Raw genomic sequence first — 22,669 nt, forward strand, 5'->3', positions numbered from 1 at the left:
CTCCCAGTAGCCAGCTCTCCAAAGAGCTGGCAATTTTTCAGTGGCACAGGTAATATTACAATTTTATATATGATATATTCTCAGTGCTACATTATACTGTATATATATATATATATATATATATATATATATATATATGGGAAATTTGTATGTATATACAGTGGGGAAAAAAAGTATTTAGTCAGTCAGCAATAGTGCAAGTTCCACCACTTAAAAAGATGAGAGGCGTCTGTAATTTACATCATAGGTAGACCTCAACTATGGGAGACAAACTGAGAAAAAAAAATCCAGAAAATCACATTGTCTGTTTTTTTTTCATTTTATTTGCATATTATGGTGGAAAATAAGTATTTGGTCAGAAACAAAATTTCATCTCAATACTTTGTGATATATCCTTTGTTGGCAATGACAGAGGTCAAACGTTTTCTGTAAGTCTTCACAAGGTTGCCACACACTGTTGTTGGTATGTTGGCCCATTCCTCCATGCAGATCTCCTCTAGAGCAGTGATGTTTTTGGCTTTTCACTTGGCAACACTGACTTTCAACTCCCTCCAAAGGTTTTCTATAGGGTTGAGATCTGGAGACTGGCTAGGCCACTCCAGGACCTTGAAATGCTTCTTACGAAGCCACTCCTTCGTTGCCCTGGCGGTGTGCTTTGGATCATTGTCATGTTGAAAGACCCAGCCACGTTTCATCTTCAATGCCCTTGCTGATGGAAGGAGGTTTGCACTCAAAATCTCACGATACATGGCCCCATTCATTCTTTCATGTACCCGGATCAGTCGTCCTGGCCCCTTTGCAGAGAAACAGCCCCAAAGCATGATGTTTCCACCACCATGCTTTACAGTAGGTATGGTGTTTGATGGATGCAACTCAGTATTCTTTTTCCTCCAAACATGACAAGTTGTGTTTCTACCAAACAGTTCCAGTTTGGTTTCATCAGACCATAGGACATTCTCCCAAAACTCCTCTGGATCATCCAAATGCTCTCTAGCAAACTTCAGACAGGCCCGGACATGTACAGGCTTAAGCAGTGGGACACGTCTGGCACTGCAGGATCTGAGTCCATGGTGGCGTAGTGTGTTACTTATGGTAGGCCTTGTTACATTGGTCCCAGCTCTCTGCAGTTCATTCACTAGGTCCCCCCGCGTGGTTCTGGGATTTTTGCTCACCGTTCTTGTGATCATTCTGACCCCACGGGGTGGGATTTTGCGTGGAGCACCAGATCGAGGGAGATTATCAGTGGTCTTGTATGTCTTCCATTTTCTAATTATTGCTCCCACAGTTGATTTCTTCACTCCAAGCTGGTTGGCTATTGCAGATTCAGTCTTCCCAGCCTGGTGCAGGGCTACAATTTTGTTTCTGGTGTCCTTTGACAGCTCTTTGGTCTTCACCATAGTGGAGTTTGGAGTCAGACTGTTTGAGGGTGTGCACAGGTGTCTTTTTATACTGATAACAAGTTTAAACAGGTGCCATTACTACAGGTAATGAGTGGAGGAAAGAGGAGACTCTTAAAGAAGAAGTTACAGGTCTGTGAGAGCCAGAAATCTTGATTGCTTGTTTCTGACCAAATACTTATTTTCCACCATAATATGCAAATAAAATGAAAAAAAAACAGACAATGTGATTTTCTGGATTTTTTTTTCTCAGTTTGTCTCCCATAGTTGAGGTCTACCTATGATGTAAATTACAGACGCCTCTCATCTTTTTAAGTGGTGGAACTTGCACTATTGCTGACTGACTAAATACTTTTTTTCCCCACTGTATATATATATATTTTATATTTTTTACTTTGTATTTCATGTGACACCATATCTCCGAGGAATTAATTGTATCCTCTCATACTGTGGTCGCATGATCAGTTTCATTGGCGTATGCTAACCCCCAAATGTTGTAATGTTGACAATATCTTCTCCCTATTTATCCATCCATTGGTTTTGAGTGCCGTTTGGCCCTTTTTTTCTATAATTCTATTTTAATACCTTGACATCAGGTGGTAGTTGTCACCCAAACAAGGCGGCTAAAAATCAATCTTGGTGTCGAGCGCCAGTGGGATTTTTTATTATCTATTGATTCAATCTAGATATCCCTCTACATTTAGAGTGAAAAGAAGTGTCACAGAAAAGTTTTAGAAAAGTAAAATTCAGAAGAAAAGAAGACATACTACACCTCAAAGACACATCTTATTTTCCAATGAATATCATAATATTTAAATACCTATTTAGCTAAATTTATATGGATTTACATAAAAGAATAAACTTAAAAAAATTCGGCAAATGTTCTTGTAGGGCTAGACAAGACGCTATTGTTCTCTTTAAAAAAGCCTGACATGAAAAAAGTGCAGAATCAGCTAGTTTACTTTCCAAAATGAAATACATGGAATACAATGAAACATGCTTTATGTTATCAACATATGTGTCATGATCTGAAGTGATCTGACAGTTTTAAAAGCACAGAGTGAACTTTTTTTCCTTTTGGCAAGTTGCCAAAGTGACTTGACTGTCCCCGGTGGTGGTTAGTGGTATCGCACCTTAGGTTTTCAGTTTAAAGTTCTCTGTAGTTATGATTCAGGTGTGGGGCTCTATAAATGAATCTCAGGGTGTGCAATCACTGCTGGTGATATTCATTGATTCATTGATTCTGAGTTGGGGAGAGCCTGGTGGAAGGATGGAGCTGAGGAGGAGTCCTGTGCAGCTTAGCCAGGGGGGAAGTGTGTCAGCTATGGTGTCTGGATGAAGGGCTGGCATGGCGTGGTGGGGTCGCAGTGATGGTGTCAGCGGGAAGTGTCTGCATGGACTGGTGGAGTGGCGACTATGGAGAGTGGCACTCACCATGTGGGACTTGGCTGCTGAGCTAGACTCAAGCATGCTTGACTTCGTGTCAGAAGCTGAACTCATCTTTGGGACTCTGTTACTAAGCAGCAGCAACTGGTGGTGGACCCTGCTCCAAGGCTGCACTATGGTGAAGGATCCTGTTATGGTGATGGATCCGGGTGGAGGAGAAGACGCACGCAGGTGGAGGGCTCTGTTGCAGGAGCATAAGCACAGAGCATAAAGCTAAGTGGTGTCCCCCTGTATTGTCTCTTTCCCTCATGTGTGTTGTTAGTGCAGTGGTGGGATTAGTTTCCGCACCGACCAATTCCCTAGTGAGGGTTTAGGGTCAGGGCGAGCAAGGGCGTTGAGGTACGCGTGCGGCGCCCTGTGCGGAACCGGCATAGGGAACGTTAGGAGTCCAGGGACACTGGCTCAGGGGAGCTCAGGAGGTCTCCACTTCCCTTTTCCCTATCGCAGGGCCCACCATTGTTAATGTTTCCCAGGTCCCCCTTATTATTTAAATTCGCCTTACTGGAGGCGGGGTTTCCAGAATGTATGTATAATGTGTAATTCCTAAATTCGCCAGGTGGAGGCGGTGTATCCATCTGCACGTCTTATTATTTAAATTCGCCCCACTGGAGGCGCTGTATCCAGGGTCACGTGTGTTATGGGTCTGCCTTGCAGTAACATCTGCGTCCAGACACATGTGACCGTGACAATATGGTTTGAAAAAATATTTGAATAGTGATATTTTTATGAATATGAAAGCATTTGAGATGAGATTAAACTGAAGTGCACATTGCAAATGATCAGTATTTGGATGACCTCAGATTGTCAGACTTACTTCAGCATATTCATCCAGGTCATTTGTAATAAAAAGTGCAAAATGTTCTCTATTTGTAGAGTGGATTATGCTATAGCTTGCATTTTTTTCATGGTGATCCTGAGTTGATAGGGCATTTCTTTAAACACATAATGCACACAATAGCTACTAGGATTTAACAATAAAAAGATTGATTTATATTGCCTGTTAGAAAAGAGTTATGACACTAAACTGATCAGTATCTTTTTTCGACAGCAATTTTATTTAAGTGCATATTTAGTGAAATTACAGATTCATTTTTAGAATAAGCTGTCGTGTGTTTATAAGGAATAACACTATTTCTGCCATTGTATGACTTGTACCGAAGTAATTCACCACACTCAACAAGCAGGTACTTTGCAATCAATTTGTGAGTTTAATCAAAAAATGTCCAATCCAATTAAGAGTGTGCCAACACCAGAATTTGTACAAAAATACCCGACGTTTCGATCCTCCCGGATCTTATTCATGGGGTACACTACAATCAAATACAATAAAAGAAACAATAAATATATACAAATATATACATGGTATGGATTGGTGGTTGCAAAAATGAATATAATAGTCTAGACATATGAAAAGAAAACAGATATATATAGAATCTGCAGTGTTACGTTTCTCCGTTATTGTACCAGCAAGATACATAGCAGTAGTTACAGGAGGTTCAAGGAACAGGAGACATGAATGATTTACCTTAATGTATAGAATAACCAGTTGTGGGCACACTGGAAAGAATGAAAGATCCCCCTTTGGTGGACCCCAGTACTAAAAATGAAAATATATATTAGCTGATAAGGTAACCTTAAGATCAGTGTCCAGAGGAAAGAAGGGGAATACCTTGTATGCGTGTATATTGCCGTATTAATTCTGTTGAATAGGAATTGTTGGTTCTGGTTAGAGGAAGATGAGGGCAATTCAATACAAATGTCGCCTTATGTAAATACCGAGATATAGAGATACAGCAAAATGATGGTATACCTTACGAGACAAGTATTCTGATCTTAGGTAGTAATGACTGTTGTATAATGTAGCCTGCCTATAAAGAAATGACAGGACTTAGAAAAAAATCTGCTTTATTGTCATGCTAGGGTGCTGAATGCACCACAGTCATATAAGTCACATTATTACCTGTGGTATCCTCCGTATGGGGTGTAGGGGGTAAATATATGGCAGTATTTCAATATCCTTGTCCACCTAGTAGTGAACATTACATTTTAAGAAGGTGACCCATGTGCAATGGGTATAGTGCCCAGGGTATTCATGTATCGCAGATTACCTGAGGGATTTCAAGAAAATCTGACGCTGTAGATAAAGACGATGCTCCCACGCTTTGTCCTGGCCAGAGGGGGAGGCTGCACCGCTCTGAGGCAAGGCTGGGCGTTTTATATACACCGCTGGACCGGAACTGCATAATTCGGACCAGAAGTGACACAGTGCTGGGAAGAAGGGAACCGCGCTTGCGCAGTAGAGGGAGAGTGCCCTTCAGTGTCCGGCTTACCACACATGCGCGGCCCGCAGCACTATTGTCATGGGGAGGAGTGGCGTTGCTCAAATCCAGGCAATTAGTAGTCAAAAGTCCTTCAGTGTCTGAATAGCCGCGCATGCGCTGATCGCGGCAATGCTATAGTACAGTCAGCTATTACGTAATAAGGATAAGGGATGCAGGATAAAGCAGCGTTACCATTAAATAAGGGAAAATATGACTCAAAACCCATACAGTGGCTGGTGTGGTAAAATGGGATATGGCAGAAGAATTATGGCAAAAAATAACATTAAGGGAGGGCTTCCAATAAAGATGCAAAATATACAGACATGCTGATGGAAAAATGAAGCAATAATATGGTGATAAATATGAAAAATCGAAAAAATAAATAAAATAGAAAATAAAAAATAAAAAATAGAAAAATGGAAATAAAGTAAAAATAAAAGCAGTATGAAAAAAGATGAAGGTAAAAGTAAGAAAATAAAAAATAAAAAATAGGGGGGGAAATGGAAAAAAAAAAAAAAAAAAAGGAAGGAACTTACCAACCATAGGTGGCTGTCAGCGTGTCTGTAAGAGTGAAATGTAAGAGGTTAATCATAGTAGCCAATTTATCTCCCTATTAAGGCCTTTTGGCGACTGTGTGTCTAATATATGGATCCAATAAGTTTCTCTCTGTTTTAATAGTTTTATGTGCTTGCCGCCCCTTCTGGGTTTTTGTACCTGTTCGATCACTTGGTATTTAAGCTGCGCCACTGAATGTTTATGCTTAATGAAGTGATCCGGGATAGGTATCCAGGTCTTACCACATCTAATCGTGGATTTGTGGCTAGCAATTCTGTCTTTGACATGCTGTGTCGTCTCACCCACATACAGGAGGCCACAAGGGCATTTTATGACATAAATCACAAAGTTAGAGTCACAGATAAAAAACCCTTTGATAGAAAATGATTTGCCTGTGCATGGGTGGGTGACCGTATCTGACTTGATAACATTGGAACATGACGCGCAATTCAGACAAGGAAAAGTGCCTTTACGGTGTGTGGCAAGATGCCGTTGTGTAGAACCGGGATTTTTGCTTCCAATATCTGCCCGAACGAGTTTGTCATTGATGTTGGGGGCTCGCCTACTGCACATAAGGGCCGGTGTAGCAAACGCTGCTATATTGGGGTAAGCTCTTGATAATAATGGCCAATGCTTGCGAATGACTGAATAAATTTTGGCCATAAGGGGATGGTGGGTATGGACAAACGGGATTCTTTCAGGCTTTGGAGTGACTAAGTCAGTAATTCTCTCCTGTTGGAGAAGTTGGGTGGGATAGTTCCTCTCCATGAATTTAGAAGATACCTCGTCAAGGTGAGTGGAAAGTAATTCTGGGTCGGACACTATTCTTGATACCCGTGTGAACTGAGACCTTGCAAGACTATTCTTAGTAGCCTTGGGATGACTGCTTGTGTAGTGTAACAGACTGTTACAGTCTGTAGGCTTCGTGTAGAGGTCAGTAGTGAGGTTGCCCAAAGAATCTTTTTGCACCATAGTATCAAGAAATGGTATGCGCTTCATATCAAAGTGAATGGTGAATTGAAGGTCAGCATCCAGTGAGTTAATGTAGGAGTGGAAGGATTCTAATGATTTAGGGGAACCTAGCCAGATGAAAAAAATATCATCAATATAGCGATGGTAACAAGTAATGAGATCCTTAAAGGCTTCAGTGGGGTAGATGAAGTTCTTCTCGAAGGAATGCATGAAGGCATTGGCATAAGCCGATGCTACGATAGATCCCATCGCGGTACCCCGTAACTGAACGTAGGGGCGGCAATCACATAAAACTATTAAAACAGAGAGAAACTTATTGGATCCATAAATTAGACACACAGTCGCCAAAAGGCCTTAATAGCGAGATAAATTGGCTACTATGATTAACCTCTTATTTTTCACTCTTACAGACACGCTGACAGCCACCTATGGTTGGTAAGTTCCTTCCTTTTTTTTTTTTTCTATTTTTCATTCCCCCCCTATTTTTTATTTTTTTATTTTCTTATTTTTACCTTCATCTTTTTTCATACTACTTTTGTTTTTACTTTATTTCCATTTTTCTATTTTTTATTTTCTATTTTATTTATTTTTTCAATTTTTCATATTTATCACCATATTATTGCTTCATTTTTCCATCAGCATGTCTGTATATTTTGCATCTTTATTGGATGCCCTCCCTTAATGTTATTTTTTGCCATAATTCTTCTGCCATATCCCATTTTACCACACCAGCCACTGTATGGGTTTTGAGTCATATTTTCCCTTATTTAATGGTAACGCTGCTTTATGCTGCAGCCCTTATCCCTATTACGTAATAGCTGCCTGTACTATAGCATTGCCGCGATCAGCTCATGCGCGGCTATTCAGACACTGAAGGACCTTTGACTACTAATTGCCTGGATATGAGCAACACAACTCCTCCCCAAGAAGATACTGCCGCGGTCCGCGCATGCACGGTAAGACGGACACTGAAGGGCACTCTCCCTCTACCGTGCAAGCACGGTTCCCTTCTTCCCAGAGCTGTGTCACTTCTGGTCCGGATGACGCATTTACGGTCCGGCGGTGTATATAAAACGCCCAGCCATGCCTCAGAGCAGTGCAGCCTCCCCCTCTGGCCAGGACAAGGCGAGGGAGCACAGTTTTTATCTACAGCGTCAGATTTTATTGAAATCCCTCAGGTAATCTGCGATACACGAATACCCTGGGCACTATACAAAAGGTTGATACATAAAATGAGAACAATGGGGATAGGGGAAAATATGTGTAGGTGGGTTAAGAGCTGGCTCAGGGATAGGAAACAAAGGGTGGTTATTAATGGAGCACACTCGGACTGGGTCACGGTTAGCAGTGGGGTACCACAGGGGCCAGTTTTGGGCCCGCTTCTTTTTAACATATTTATTAATGACCTTGTAAGGGGCATAGAGAGTAGAATTTCAATATTTGCAGATGACACTAAACTCTGCAGGGTAATCAATTCAGAGGAGGACAATTTTATAATACAGGAGGATTTATGTAAACTAGAAGCTTGGGCTGATAAATGGCAAATGAGCTTTAATGGGGATAAATGTAAGGTCATGCACTTGGGTAGAACGAACAAGATGTATAATTATGTGCTTAATTGTAAAACACTGGGCAAAACTGTCACTGAAAAAGACCTGGGTGTATGGGTGGACGACAAACTCACATTTAGTGGCCAGTGTCAGGCAGCTGCTGCAAAGGCAAATAAAATAATGGGATGCATTAAAAGAGGCATAGATGCTCAGGAGGAGAACATAATTTTACCTCTATATAAGTCACTAGTGCGACCACACTTAGAATACTGTGTACAGTTCTGGTCTCCGGTGAATAAGAAAGACATAGCTGAACTGGAGCGGGTGCAGAAAAGAGCGACCAAGGTTATTAGGGAACTGGGGGGTCTGCAATATCAAGACAGGTTATTACACTTGGGGTTATTTAGTTTGGAGAATCGAAGGCTTAGGGGTGATCTTATTACAATGTATAAATATATGAGGGGACAATACCAAGACCTATCTAATGATCTTTTTACTCTTAGACCTGTGACAGGGAAAAGGGGGCATCCTCTACGTCTGGAGGAAAGAAGGTTTAAGCATACTAACAGACGCGGATTCTTTACTGTAAGAGCAGTGAGAGTGAGACTGTGGAACTCTCTGCCATATGATGTTGTAATGAGTGATTCCCTACTAAAATTTAAGAAGGGACTGGATGCCTTTCTTGAAAAGTATAATATTACAGGGTATGTACACTAGTTTCCTTAGCGTTGCGTTGATCCAGGGAGCTAGTCTGATTGCCGTATGTGGAGTCGGGAAGGAATTTTTTTCCCTAATGTGAAGTTTACTGTTTGCCACATGGGTTTTTTTTGCCTTCCTCTGGATCAACATGTTAGGGCAAGTTAGGATAGGATGGGTTGAACTAGATGGACTTAAAGTCTCCCTTCAACCTTAATTACTATGTTACTATGTTACTATGTATACCCATTGCACATGGGTCACCTTCTTAAAATGTAATGTTCACTTCTAGGTGGACAAGGATATTGAAATACTGCCATATCTTTACCCCCTACACCCCATACGGAGGATCCCACAGGTAATAATGTGACTTATATGACTGTGCTGCATTCAGCACCCTAGCATGACAATAAGGCAGATTTTTTCTAAGTCCTGTCATTTCTTTATAGGCAGGCTACATTATACAACAGTCATTACTACCTAAGATCAGAATACTTGTCTTGTAAGGTATACCATCATTTTGCTGTATCTCTATATCCCGGTATTTACATAAGGCGACATTTGTATTGAATTGCCCTCATCTTCATCTATCCAGGACCAACAATTCCTATTCAACAGAATTAATACGGCAATATACACACATACAAGGCATTCCCCTTCTTTCCTCTGAACACTGATCTTAAGGTTACCTTTTCAGCTAATATATATTTTCAATTTTGGTACCGGGGACCACCATAGGGGGATCTTTCTTTCTTTCCAGTGTGCCCACAACTGGTTATTCTATACATTAAGGTAAATCATTCATGTCTCCTGTTCCTTGAACCTCCTGTAACTACTGCTATGTATCTTGCTGGTACCATAACGGAGAAACATAACACTGCAGATTCTATATACAGTATATACTCGAGTATAAGCCGACCCGAGTATAAGCCGACCCCCTAATTTTGCCACAAAAAAACTGGGAAAACTTATTGACTCGAGTATAAGCCTAGGGTGGGAAATGCTCCATAGATTATTCCCCCATATGGTGTCCCCAGAAGAAGCTCCATAGATTGTTCCCCCATATACTGCCCCCATAAGAAGCTCCATAGATTGTTCCCCCATATGCTGCCCCCATTAGAAGCTCCATAGATTATTCCCCCATATGCTGCCCCCAATAGAAGCTCCATATTGTTCCCCCATATACTGCCCCCATAAGCAGCTCCATAGATTATTCCCCCATATACTGCCCCCATAAGAAGCTACATAGATTGTTCCCCCATATGCTGCCCCCATTAGAAGCTCCATAGATTATTCCCCCATATGCTGCCCCCATAAGAAGCTCCATATTGTTCCCCCATAAGCAGCTCCATAGATTATTCCCCCATATACTGCCCCCATAAGAAGCTCCATAGATTGTTCCCCCATATACTGCCCCCATTAGAAGCTCCTAAAGATTATTCCCCATGTGCTGCCCCCATTAGAAGCTCCATATTGTTCCCCCATATACTGCCCCCATAAGCAGCTCCATAGATTGTTCCCCCATATACTGCCCCCATTAGAAGCTCCATAGATTATTCCCCCATATGCTGCCCCATTAGATGCTCCTTAAGATTATTCCCCCATGTGCTGCTGCAGCATGTAAAAATAAAAAAAATGACATACTTACCTCTCCGTCGCTGGGTGTCAGATACTCACCTGTCCTGCGTCCATGGCTGCTCACCGCTATCTGCTACGTCATCAGTCAGTGACGTTCAGACTGCAGGGGGCGCGGCGCGCACTAATCACGCCACCGCGCCCTCTGCTGTCTCAAGTCACTGACCGATGACAGACAGCAGCAAGCAGCCATGGACGCAGGACAGGTGAGTATCGCTATACTTACCCGTCCTGACGCTGTCGCTTGAGCCCCAAGCTTCTCCGCGCTCTCTCTTCCTGCGTTCAGCGGTCATGTGATACCGCTCATTAAAACTCATGAATATGCGCATATTCATGAGTTTTAATGAGCAGTACCACGTGACCACTGAAGGCAGGAACAGAGAGCGCGGAGAAGCTGGGGGCTCAAGAGACAGCGTCAGGACGGGTAAGTATGACATGACACCCCCACCCCCTCTCCCCCTCCGACCCCCCGGTGTATATGACTCGAATATAAGCCGAGAGGGGGACTTTCAGCCCAAAAAAACGGGCTGAAAATCTCGGCTTATATTCGAGTATATACGGTATATCTGTTTTCGTTTCATATGTCTAGACTATTATATTCATTTTTGCAACCACCAATCTATACCATGTATATATTTGTATATATTTATTGTTTCTTTTATTGTATTTGATTGTAGTGTACCCCATGAATAAGATCTGGGAGGATCGAAACGTCGGGTATTTTTGTACAAATTCTGGTGTTGGCACACACTTTATTGGATTGGACATTTTTTGAATAAACACACAAATTGATTGCAAAGTACCTGCTTGTTGAGTGCGGTGAATTACTTTGGTGCATATATAGGGCCCTCATTGGTCCAATTCACCAGCACCTAATTTTTATTTTTTGACCCTGAGTGCGCACCATACTAGCTCTAAATTATATGACTTTTAATTGGGATGTTTCATCAGTACAGCCCTTTACAGGTTCCATCTATATTTTTTAGTGGTTTCTGAGCTAGTTGGTGAAGAATAGCTGCTAAGATGTTTTTCAAACACATGATACACAAAAGTCCAGTGGATTACTGCTCTGCTGACTCTGTGCATAAGCCCCTTAGAAACAGCAATAGCATGAAGGAAACTAAACAGCAGTATAGAGCAGTGTAGCTGAGAATCTATCACTGTGGTAGCATAGCACCCTTACTAGAAAAGTGTACATTACCTGTCATTTCAGATTAATATTCATAATAAACTGTTGTGTGTGTATATGAGGAATAACACTATTTCTGCCCATTATGTGACTTGTAATTGTGATGTTTCACCAGTGTTCCCCTTTGCAGGCGCCATCTCAAATTTTTAGTTGTTTCTCAGCTAGTAGATGAAAAATAATTGCTAAGATGTTTTTCAGACACATGATACACAAAAGCCTAGTGGATTACTGCTCTCCCGGCTCTGTGTAGCAGCCCTTTAGAAACAGCAACAGCATGGAAGAAATTAAAGAACAGAATAGAGCAGTGAAGCTGTGAATCTTTCACTCTCTCGAGGAAAAAAAGCATATTTTTCTATTATAATAGGTCACTATGAGACCTATCAGGGAGACTCAGAAAAAAGCTCCACTGTGTGCAATTCTGTAAGAGACTATATCGCATAATGGCCTGTAGCATTAAAAACACTAATAATTTTTCTTAGAGCAAATACACTGAACAAGGAGTTTTTACCTTGACGTAAGATCTTTGTCAGGATTGAATAAAAATTCTTAATGCAGTACAATATACAATACTTATTTCTGAAAAACTATGAAGTGAATTCATATGCACTATTGCTTTTACATATTTACTTACAGCAGGGTGTATGTTTATTTTGTTTCTGTCTTAGGTTTTGTCAGTTTAATGGCCAGTGTGAACATGCTCCTATTCTGCATGCATACCAACGTTTACTCCAGTTGTTTTTTTCTGTTAAGTCTCAGATTTCTGCATTTAATGCAGGTAAGGGTGTGGCCTCCCTTTATTTGGGATGGACATACTGTTTGTATAGCTTCCCATTTGCTAGGTATCCATATGGTACTTGGTCCTGCTTTGCCCTTATTCACATTGACGTCACATTGACACATGGTAAGGTTTTAATAGTAGAAGTTAGCACCATCCCGATTGTGGTGTTAGCACCATCCCGATTGTGGTATTCCTTGATGCTAGTGGAATGGCTTTTATGCTTTTTTTAATAAAAAATGGTGTTTACTAAGTACTCTACGCTATTTATTTGCAGTATTGCATTTACTTATTTACTTACCGCAGGGTAAATGTTCATTTTGTCTCTGTCTCGGTTCTTGACTTTTTAATGGCCAGTGTGAACATGCTCCTATTTTGCGTGCATACCAGCTTCTACTCCAGTTCATTTTTTTTCAGTAAAGTGAAAACTATGCAGAAATAATTAACACAATGCACTAGGAGAACATGGATAATGAATATACAATAAGATATTATACTTTTGAATGACAATTCAACCCGTGCGGCAATACACCCCTGTCTTCCCACAATGACCTCTGACTGTTGTTTCAGTATCAGTGACGCGTGGCATGTCACTGCTATATGCCTCAGGGTGGAATACAAACATTGTTATTCCAGGGACTCCAAGGGCTATCTGCTAAAAATAAAATAAAAATATCTTAGGAAACAGAAAAAAATGAATTACACCTTTTAGAAAGGGAATATTTAAATAGAGTTATTGTTATTAATTACAACAACTATTTCACTACTCTATTAGAAATATATTTGTTTCCTTACTATAAAATAGGCATTAAGGGACATTCTCATACATTTATGTCATAAAAGCTCCCAAGCCTCATTTAAACCATCCAGAAAAAAAGGCTCTGTAATTTAAAAATCCAAATTTAGCAATCTATTTAGCAGTTTTTATCCATTTGGAACATTTATAAAGGGTGCTCGCCAATGGAGTTAAACTCATACTCTCTCCATCAGTTTATTATAAATCTGTAAAAAAAGGACTGGAAAAACTGTGGTCTAACATCCCAATTTTATATTAAAACAGTGGTTATTTAACCTTTTCGTAAGAGTTTGAATTGTTCTGCAAATATATTCTTGCCCGCATTCACCCTCTATCAAATTACCAAAAAATGTGGAGCTGCAATTAGGAAATGATTTTATCTCAAAACATTCTTCACATATATTTGAACTGAACATTTTTTTATTATTGATTAATTTTTAACAAACAAAGCAGGCTCGCGTTTCATATTTCAAAGAATCCACTCGTGTAGGAAAATAATTGAGCTGTCCTTCATTGCTAAATGATTTTTCTAACCTTGGCCAACTGGCTGTAACAATGTTTTTCATCGTTTGTGCTCTTCTCCTTGTAATTGTTGGTTTTGATGGAATCAATTTTAAAATATATATATCTAGTTTCAAGTTTCCTCAATATTTACTAAGAATTCTCCTCTCTGCCTTATGTCCCCTATTATACATGGTAAAATTTTGCTGCATTTATCCTTGTTCTTTATTTCCTTCATATTTTTCTGCTGAACAGTTTTACTGCTGATTGCCCAGATTTCGTTGCCGCATTTATTCTTGTTCTTTATTTCCTTCATATATTTTTTCTCTTGACCAGTCTTACTGCTGATTGCTCAGATTGTGTTCATATGCTGAATGAATTAAAGATAGGCTGCCCTTTTATTGTTATAAAAATGTGTTTGAAAGTACTTTAACTCTTCCTTATAGTAACATAGTAACATAGCAATTAAGGTTGAAGGAAGACTTTAAGTCCATCTAGTTCAAGCCATATCCTATCATAACCTTCCCTAACATGTTGATCCAGAGGAAGGCGAAAAAATTCCTTCCCGACTCCACATGCGGTAATCAGACTAGCTCCTCTCAAGGAAACTAGTGTATATACCCTGTAATATTATACTTTTCAAGAAAAGCATCCAGTCCCTTCTTAAATTTTAGTAGGGAATCAATCATTACAACATCATATGGCAGAGAGTTCCATAGTCTCACTGCTCTTACAATGAAGAATCTGTGTCTGTGGTTATGCTTAAACCTTCTTTCCTCCAGACGTAGAGGATGCCCCCTTGTCCCCGTCACAGATCTAAGAGTAAAAAGATCATTAGAAAGGTCTTTGTACTGTCCCCACATATATTTATACATTGTAATAAGATCACCCCTAAGCCTTCGATTTTCCAAACTAAATAACCCCAAGTGTAATAACCTGTCTTGGTATTGCAGACCCCTCAGTGCTCTAATAACCTTGGTCGCTCTTCTCTGCACCCGCTCCAGTTCAGCTATGTCTTTCTTATTCACCGGAGACCAGATCTGTACACAGTATTCTAAGTGTGGTCGCACTGGTGACTTATATAGAGGTAAAATTATATTCTCCTCTTGAGCATCTATGCCCCTTTTAATGCATCCCATTATTTTATTTACCTTTGCAGCAGCTGCCTGACACTGGCCACTAAATGGGACTTTGTCGTCCACCCATACACCCAGGTCTTTTTCAGTGACAGTTTTGCCTAGTGTTTTACAATTAAGCACATAATTATACATCTTATTTCTTCTACCCAAGTGCTTGACCTTACATTTATCCCCATTAAAGCTCATTTGCCATTTATCAGCCCAAGCTTCTAGTTTACATAAATCCTCCTGTAATATAAAATTGTCCTCCTCTGTATTGATTACCCTGCAGAGTTTAGTGTCATCTGCAAATATTGAAATTCTACTCTCTGTGCCCCCTATAATCTTTTTTTCTGCACAATTCTTCTTAACACAGTATATCATAAATGGCTATATTGAATGTTTTTTACCCATTTATCACAGTAGGCACTCCAAAAGTTTAAATAACTATTTGAATCTATCTTTTTAAAGTGCATTTTTGTTATGAACTGACCCAGGTCTTGAAGACTATCTTTTGAAACAAAACATAAAATGGTCTTTTCTTGTATTTAGGGTCAGATGGAAACTGCTTCTTCCTGTGAGCCTCGCCAGATGACAAATAAATCATCAATAAAGATTCTGCAATAGATAATATGGGCAGAGAAAGGGAAGTCACAATGTTAATGGTTTTCAATCTACCCATTGTTAGGCGTTGGGATTTTCCCTCTGCACAGGGTGGATCCCAAGCCTTGTCTTCTCCTGGGGTCTTCCATTCAGTCTCGACCGCACTAGATGCTGCTCAGCAAAGACGTTGGTCTCAGCGCCTTGCTCAGACTCGGGCTGTGTGCATTGTTACCACTGCCTCTCCAGGTCCAACTATGGTAACTAAGAATAGACAGCAGCGAGCAGTCATTCCTGAGACTAAGTCCAGGATTTGCTATACTGAGCATGCTCGTGAGGTGGCGACCTCTCATTGGTGGTCGGTCGTCAGCTGCTCAGGTCCTGTGCCGACTCCGGATTGGTCCGCGAGCAATGTCCTGTCTGATTGGCACAGTCTATAAAAGGATCTTTGGCATGCACATCAGTGCCCTAAGATCATGCGTATTTGCTGTATGTGTGTGTAGGTTGGACAGTTACTACCCTGCATGCACGTGTGCCGTCAATAGCACTACGAGTGTGTTTCTAGACAGGCAGTGTAGGGTGGGAACTTCCGCTTGAACTTAGCATCTGCATCGGGCGTCCTCAGGCACAGTACTCAAAAGCCACCGTGTGTCAGAGCAGGTTCAATCACCAGCAAAGTGGGGGGAGAGTAATAGGGACCCCACTAGCGTCAAGTTCACTATGCTACTTTGACGTCGAACAGGGCATAGCTTAAGCCCCCCGTCACACACAGCGAGATTGCTAGTGAGATCGCTGCTGAGTCACAAGTTTTGTGACACAACAGCGATCTCACCAGCAATATCGCTGTGTGTGACATGTATCAGCGACCGCCCCCGCTGGGTATCACTAATCGTGCTCGAAAGCCCTGGACATTTTTTTGATAGTTGGTCTCCCGCTGGCCAGCATGCATCGCTATGTGTGGCAGGTGGGAGACCATTGATCAGCAAACTGGAGCTGGTATCCAAGGTAAACCATGGGTAACTAAGCTCGCGCGTCACTTAGTTACCTGCTGTGTTCCTTAGATACCAGCGTGCTGGCACTGGGAGCTGGTATGCAAGGTAAACAGCGGGTTTCTAAGCGCCGCACGGTGATTTGAAACCCACTGTTTACTTTGGATACCTGCTCGCAGCGCCTGCACACTGGTATCTAAGGTACACAGCGGGTAACTAAGCGACGAGCGCTTGTTACTCGCGTCATCACTGGTCCTGATTGCTTGTGAGATCTGCCTGTTTGGCAGCTCATCAGCGATCATGTAGCGACACACCAGTGATCCTGAGAAGGTCATATCATTGTCGGGATTGCTGGTGCGTCGCTATGTGTGACAGGGGCCTTAGAGTGCTCTCAGTTTTCATACTGCTCTGTGGAGTAACAAAGTCAGGTGCTTTGCACTCTGTTCACACTGAGTGATGTTTAACTCAGTGTTGTTTACGGTGATTACTCATGGCTACGCTCCACCAATGTTCTCTAGCTGCGGTTTCTCCATTACTGCACAGTGGACCCGGGTTGCGATCACACCTTCTCATAATTTACATTTGGTGCGATCCGCAAACCCTAACACACATAAACAAATTTACAAAACTTAGTGTAAACCAAGTCCCCATAGCAGTCCCCTTTGTCTCATGATAAACCCCTACCTTCATAAGTAAAAACATTGTGGGCCAGTATGAAATCAAGGCCTTTCATCAAAAAAATGTGTTTGTGTCGGTGGCAGTGACTCATCATTCTCTAAAGAAGACCTCACTACTTGATTACTGTGGCTGTGCTCAATGTTTAAATACAAGTATGTAACAACTAGAGTAAGGCATAAAAATCATCTTCCCTTGTCATCCCTTCCAGATCCCTAATAAATGCAGCAGAATTTTTCAGTTAAGAAGAGGATCATTTAAAAACCAGTGTTTGCAGATGTAAAGAAAGGTAATGAGACAACAGTCTTGTTAAAGATCCAAAATCCAATATTATCAGCTGCAAATTCTGTACATTTTGAGGAAATAGTAGATAAAAGGGAATACTAGGATGTACCAATCCTAAACATTTGTCCTCCTTTTTTTTATTAGTGATGAGCAAGTATACTCGTTCTCGGGTTTTCCCGAGCATGCTCGGGTGACCTCCGAGTATTTTGGCATGCTCGGAGATTTAGTTTCTGTCGACGCAGCTGCATGATTTGCAGCTGCTGGACAGCCTGAATACATGTGAGGAATGCCTGTTTGCTAGGGAATTCTCACATGTATTCAGGCTGTCCAGCAGCCGCAAATCATGCAGCTGAGGCACCGAAAACTAAATCTCCGAGCACATCAAACTACTCGGAGGGCACCCGAGCATAAATAGAAAATCTTCTCATCTATGGCTCTTGTCAGTTTCTTGTCCTTGCCTCCATTTCTCTTGAGTGATCTACTTTTCTTTCTGCATCCCCCTCTCTTCCCCCTGTTTCTGTTTTTTGTTTTTCTTGTGTTATTTTATATATCACATGGAAATAACTTTTTATTGTTTTCAAAGGTGCCTTTTCAATGGCTCCCCTTATGTGCAGATCTGTTTGTGGAAGAGCTATGAAAGAAATGTCAAAAGCGGCAATATTCACAGATTCTGTATTGAAAATTACCTACATATCAGGGTTGATAAAATCTGCCTGAAACACGCAAGCAATCACTACTAGGGCAACCCCTCCTTGAGTTATATGTTTGGCCCTGATAAAAAAAAGCTTATACTCACCTCCGGTAGAGGCGCCGTTCCAGCATTGTCAGCACTTGCAGTCCCGTGGCTTTCTTGCAGTTATTATGACTCCGGCGCCCAATCAGCGCTGGCATCACTGTCCCCTCCTTCGGACATTTTGAATACAAAGAGGAAGTAAGAAATCAGTGACAGCCCACACTTCCTCTTCATGTTCATGTCAGTGTTGATTGATGCTAGTGCTGATTGGGCGTTAGGGTCACTTGTCACAACAACCAAGCAAGAGTCCTGGGACCGTGAATGCCGACACCGCTAGAACGGTGGCAGCATGGAGGTGGAAAGGAAAAAAAGAGAAATTCCAGCTCCAGAAATGGAAAATTAAAAATCCATTTTATTGTGCCAATGCATATTAAAATTCCAGCAGGTACAGCATATCAGTCGGATGACTGCAGAACAATCATGAACATGATTAAGACCTGAGGCGTCGAAACGTGTTGTTCTGTAGTCATCCGACTGATATGCTGTACCTGCTGGAATTTTAATATGCATTGGCACAATAAAATGGATTTTTAATTTTCCATTTCTGGCGATGGAATTTCTCTTTTTTTCCTTTCCACTATTGATTGACTGCCTAGTCAAATCCGTGCGCAGGATTTGGATTCTACCAGTAAGGCAGTACGGTGAGCTGGATTATTTTCTCTTTTTTTTCAGCATGTAGGTGAGTATAAGTTTTTTTATTTTATCTAGGCCAAACATTTCAATCAAGAAGGGGTTGTCCTAGGAGCGGACAACCCCTTTAAGTCTATTTGACTCAGTTTCAGTGGTATGGGGGTTTTAACCCTCCAGATTGTTGTGTTTCAACTATTGAAACCACCATGAAAGTTATGAATCATGAATAAAAAAGACTTCAAAATCTCCTTACCTCAGTTCACAATCATGATTTGGTAGTAGGATATTTTCCCTTGTCCACATGAATTTTAGGCCAATAGATTGGAAATGGAGGGAATGAATGGCTTTAGACTCTCGGAAATGGATACATTGATTTTTCCACAAGGATCTATACTAGTGGAAGCCCATTTTTTATGTATCTGCTTTCAGGGTGTTGTTCTTACGTATGAGAGAGCTAAATGTAGAATAAGTATCTTGTAATGTAACAGTTTTCATATTCATTGCACAAGCCTTCCAAAAGTATAAAGCTCTTTATTTTTACATTATCATGTCTCCTTTTTCCTATCTATTGGTAACATATTGGTTTTAAAATTATTTGAATTGAGCTTCAATTGTTCATTGTTTTTCTATCTCAAATCTGTCCAAATTTTTGTTACCATATTGATCATTGTTCACAAGACATTATATTCAGGGTGATCCAAAAATCTTTCTAATTTATTTATAATAGCCTCAATTTTAGTATTTGAACTAATACAAACTTTTAGCCTATTTCCATCAATACATTGATCATTTGTTTCTCACATTCAATAATACACTAATTCCAACCCCTCGAGAAGATATCATCCCCAGGGAATGTAAAAATCTAAAACATGAACAATGAAGCAGGCTCCATCACCTCTTAAAAGGGGTTGTCCAGTCTTTTGCTAAACGTCTGCAGTCAATCTATCTGATTGCAGACTTCTAAATTCTCACAGCATGAGCACTGTGTCTATAGAGAAAGCAGGTGGTCATGTGACAGCAAATATGTGATATGCATATTTCCAAACAGATTCTGACTAGATATGTGCAACCCTGCTTAATATGTTCCTGTGACTGCATACTTTCGGCCACATTATGTCTAGACACTAAATTTACTTGTATTGACCGCGGCCGCCACGTCTAGTTGAAATTTGGCCAGACGTATGCATATCACATACTTGTAGTCACAGACTCCAGAGAATCATGACAGTAAGCACTGTAATTCTAGATCAGTGGGATTCCAAATCAACCACCAGAGCACACTGAGACCTATCGGAGAGTCACTGAAATAATACTCCAGTGTGTACAATTTTGTGAAAACCGACATGGCATAATGCACTATAGTAATAAAAACACTAACATAATAGCTAAGTGCACCATTTCACTGCCATATACTCCAAGGTGGAATACAAGAACATTTTTTTTTCTAATAAAGTGTTTTAAAATTAGAGTTGAGCAGATCTTTTAAATTTGAATTTGACTGCTTTTAATTTTCATAACAAAACATTTCAGGCCAAATAAATTTGTGGAAATCCACGTAACTAAAAAATCCCTAATTGTCTGGAAAATATGAGTCAGAGTTTCCCTTAAAGCTCAGTAATGCAAAAACAGCCTTTATAATGTCCAAGTGGAATCAGTCTATCTATCTAGGGGAAAACAGATAGAAAGTGATGGTAACAAGCAGCTTATTTAACAACACACATTTTCACATTTGGGTGATAAAATTTTACCTGTTTGGGTAGAGCTTAGCACTTAGTTAAACAAAGAAACAATCTCTTTTTCACAAGCCGTCCAAAAAATATTCTTTTAAGTAGGGAGATAAAACAGGTGTACTGTTTTGAATGTAAAGACTTTATTATTTTTCAACTAGGATTCGCATCTATTCCGCAGAGTAGTGCACGGCCAATGTAAACCTATGGGAAATGGAGATTTGTTGAGCATAGGCTGCGGAAAAATCCATGCAGAAACACAGCGTGTTTTTTTTCCGCAGCATGTCAATTCTATTTGCGTATCTGCAGCATTTCTGTACCCATTGATTTACATTGAGTCAGGCACATGCGCAGCAAAAGCGCAGATGTAAAAAACATCTGCGGATTTGCTGCAGATGTGGGTGCTAGAAACTCTGTAGATCGGGAGGAGGGAAGAGTGTAGGCAGAGCTATGTGCATGTCTGTGTGTGCGGGGGTTGCGGGGCTGTGTGTGGGTCTGCGGGGCTGTGTGTGCGTGTCTGTGTGTAAGCAACCATTGTCTGATGGGACTACTGCATTGCCGATTAAAGGAAAGTAATCCCATCACACAATGCATGTCAACTGTAAAAAAAAATACAGAACATACAGTACATATAACATACATTGCTGACAGTACATACAACATATAACATAGAGTACATACTCACCATATACACCTAATTCCCCAAAGCCCTTGATCTCCTAACAAAAATAATAATAAAATGCCAACCTATACATTACCTTTCCAGCTAATAACGAGTGTCCCACGACGATCTCCCGTGTAGAATACTGATATCGGGTGATGTCAGGGCTCTAAAGGGGCGATGAACTGACAGGCGAAGGTAACCCTCCGCAATGTATGCCTCTTCTGCCAGGAAAGAGGTCCCGTAACCCTAAACCTAATTCTCATGCAGCATTGCTGTAAAGTGAGAGCCTGAACTAAGGTAACCTCAGAGATGCACTGCAGGAGTCATTATCTCTTGTCAGTGTGTCAATGGAGGCTCTGTAGAGAGGTCACATCTCCTGATGTGACATCTCTATAGGGGAGAACGTCGTGGGACACTCGTTATTAAATGGAATGTGTCGGAACAAGGAGTATTTGTTTATTTTTATTTTTTTTCATGAGAGTAAGGGCGTTGCATGGATTAGGCCTGTTTCACATTTCCGTTTGTTGCCATCAGTCAAAATCTGCCGTTTTACAAAAAAAAGGATCCGCTTTTTTTTTTTGCGGATTCGTTTTTTTTCCTATTGACTTGCATTAGCAGTGGATTTTGATGGATGGTCATCCGTTGAATCCGTTTTTTGACGGATCTGCCAAAATTTTGGCATCCGCTGACTTGAGTGGACGGACAATGAAACGTTTTTTGTCTGCGTCAAAATAGCGGATAGCAACGGATCCGCCGCTATCCGCCATTTGTTATAATGGTCGCCTATGGGCGGCGGATCCGTTGCCAACCGTTTTTTGATGGAATCGGGCAACGGATACTCTTTTTGACACTGAGCATGCCCGGAAAAATTTCCTTGCCAGAAATTTAACCCCAAATTCCGTTCTGGCAGCAGAAAAATCTTGCTCTCTTTTTCCAGGCTCGTGGTCCTTTAAATTTTCACCACAAGCTGATAATGTGGATCCGTCAAAAAAACAGATCCGGTGTCCTCCGTTTGTGCCACAATGAAAACGGATCCGTTTTTTCACATTCTGGTGGATTTACACTGACGTCAAAAAACGGAAGTGTGAAAAAGGCCTTAGGAGTACAATAAACTGGGAAAACAGTGTAGTGTTTTATTTAATTAAAATACTTTTTTCTGGCTGTGTGTGTTTATTTAAGCCTCAACAACTATAGGATTAGTAATGGATAGGTGTCTTATTGACACTCCTCCATTACTAACTGGGCTTACAATACAAAGGTGACATTAACCCCTTATTACCCCATATGCCACCACTACAGGACAGTGGGAAGAGAGAGGCTAAGTGCCGGAATTGGCGCATCTTACAGATGCACCA

General features: G+C 40.9%; 1 long non-coding RNA gene across 1 annotated transcript in view; it reads left to right on the forward strand.

The window, feature by feature from the left end:
• LOC141089416 (uncharacterized) overlaps nucleotides 1-22,669 on the forward strand; it is a 184,010-nt gene that overhangs the window by 156,130 nt on the left and 5,211 nt on the right. The window contains exon 2 of the long non-coding RNA XR_012232279.1: nucleotides 17,427-17,504. This is a non-coding gene — a long non-coding RNA (uncharacterized lncRNA). The remainder of the gene's footprint in view (nucleotides 1-17,426; nucleotides 17,505-22,669) is intronic.

Source organism: Dendrobates tinctorius, unplaced genomic scaffold (genome assembly GCF_039654945.1).
Source record: "Dendrobates tinctorius isolate UK_male_01 unplaced genomic scaffold, ASM3965494v1 ptg000008l, whole genome shotgun sequence".
Classification (NCBI taxonomy): Eukaryota; Metazoa; Chordata; class Amphibia; order Anura; family Dendrobatidae; genus Dendrobates; species Dendrobates tinctorius.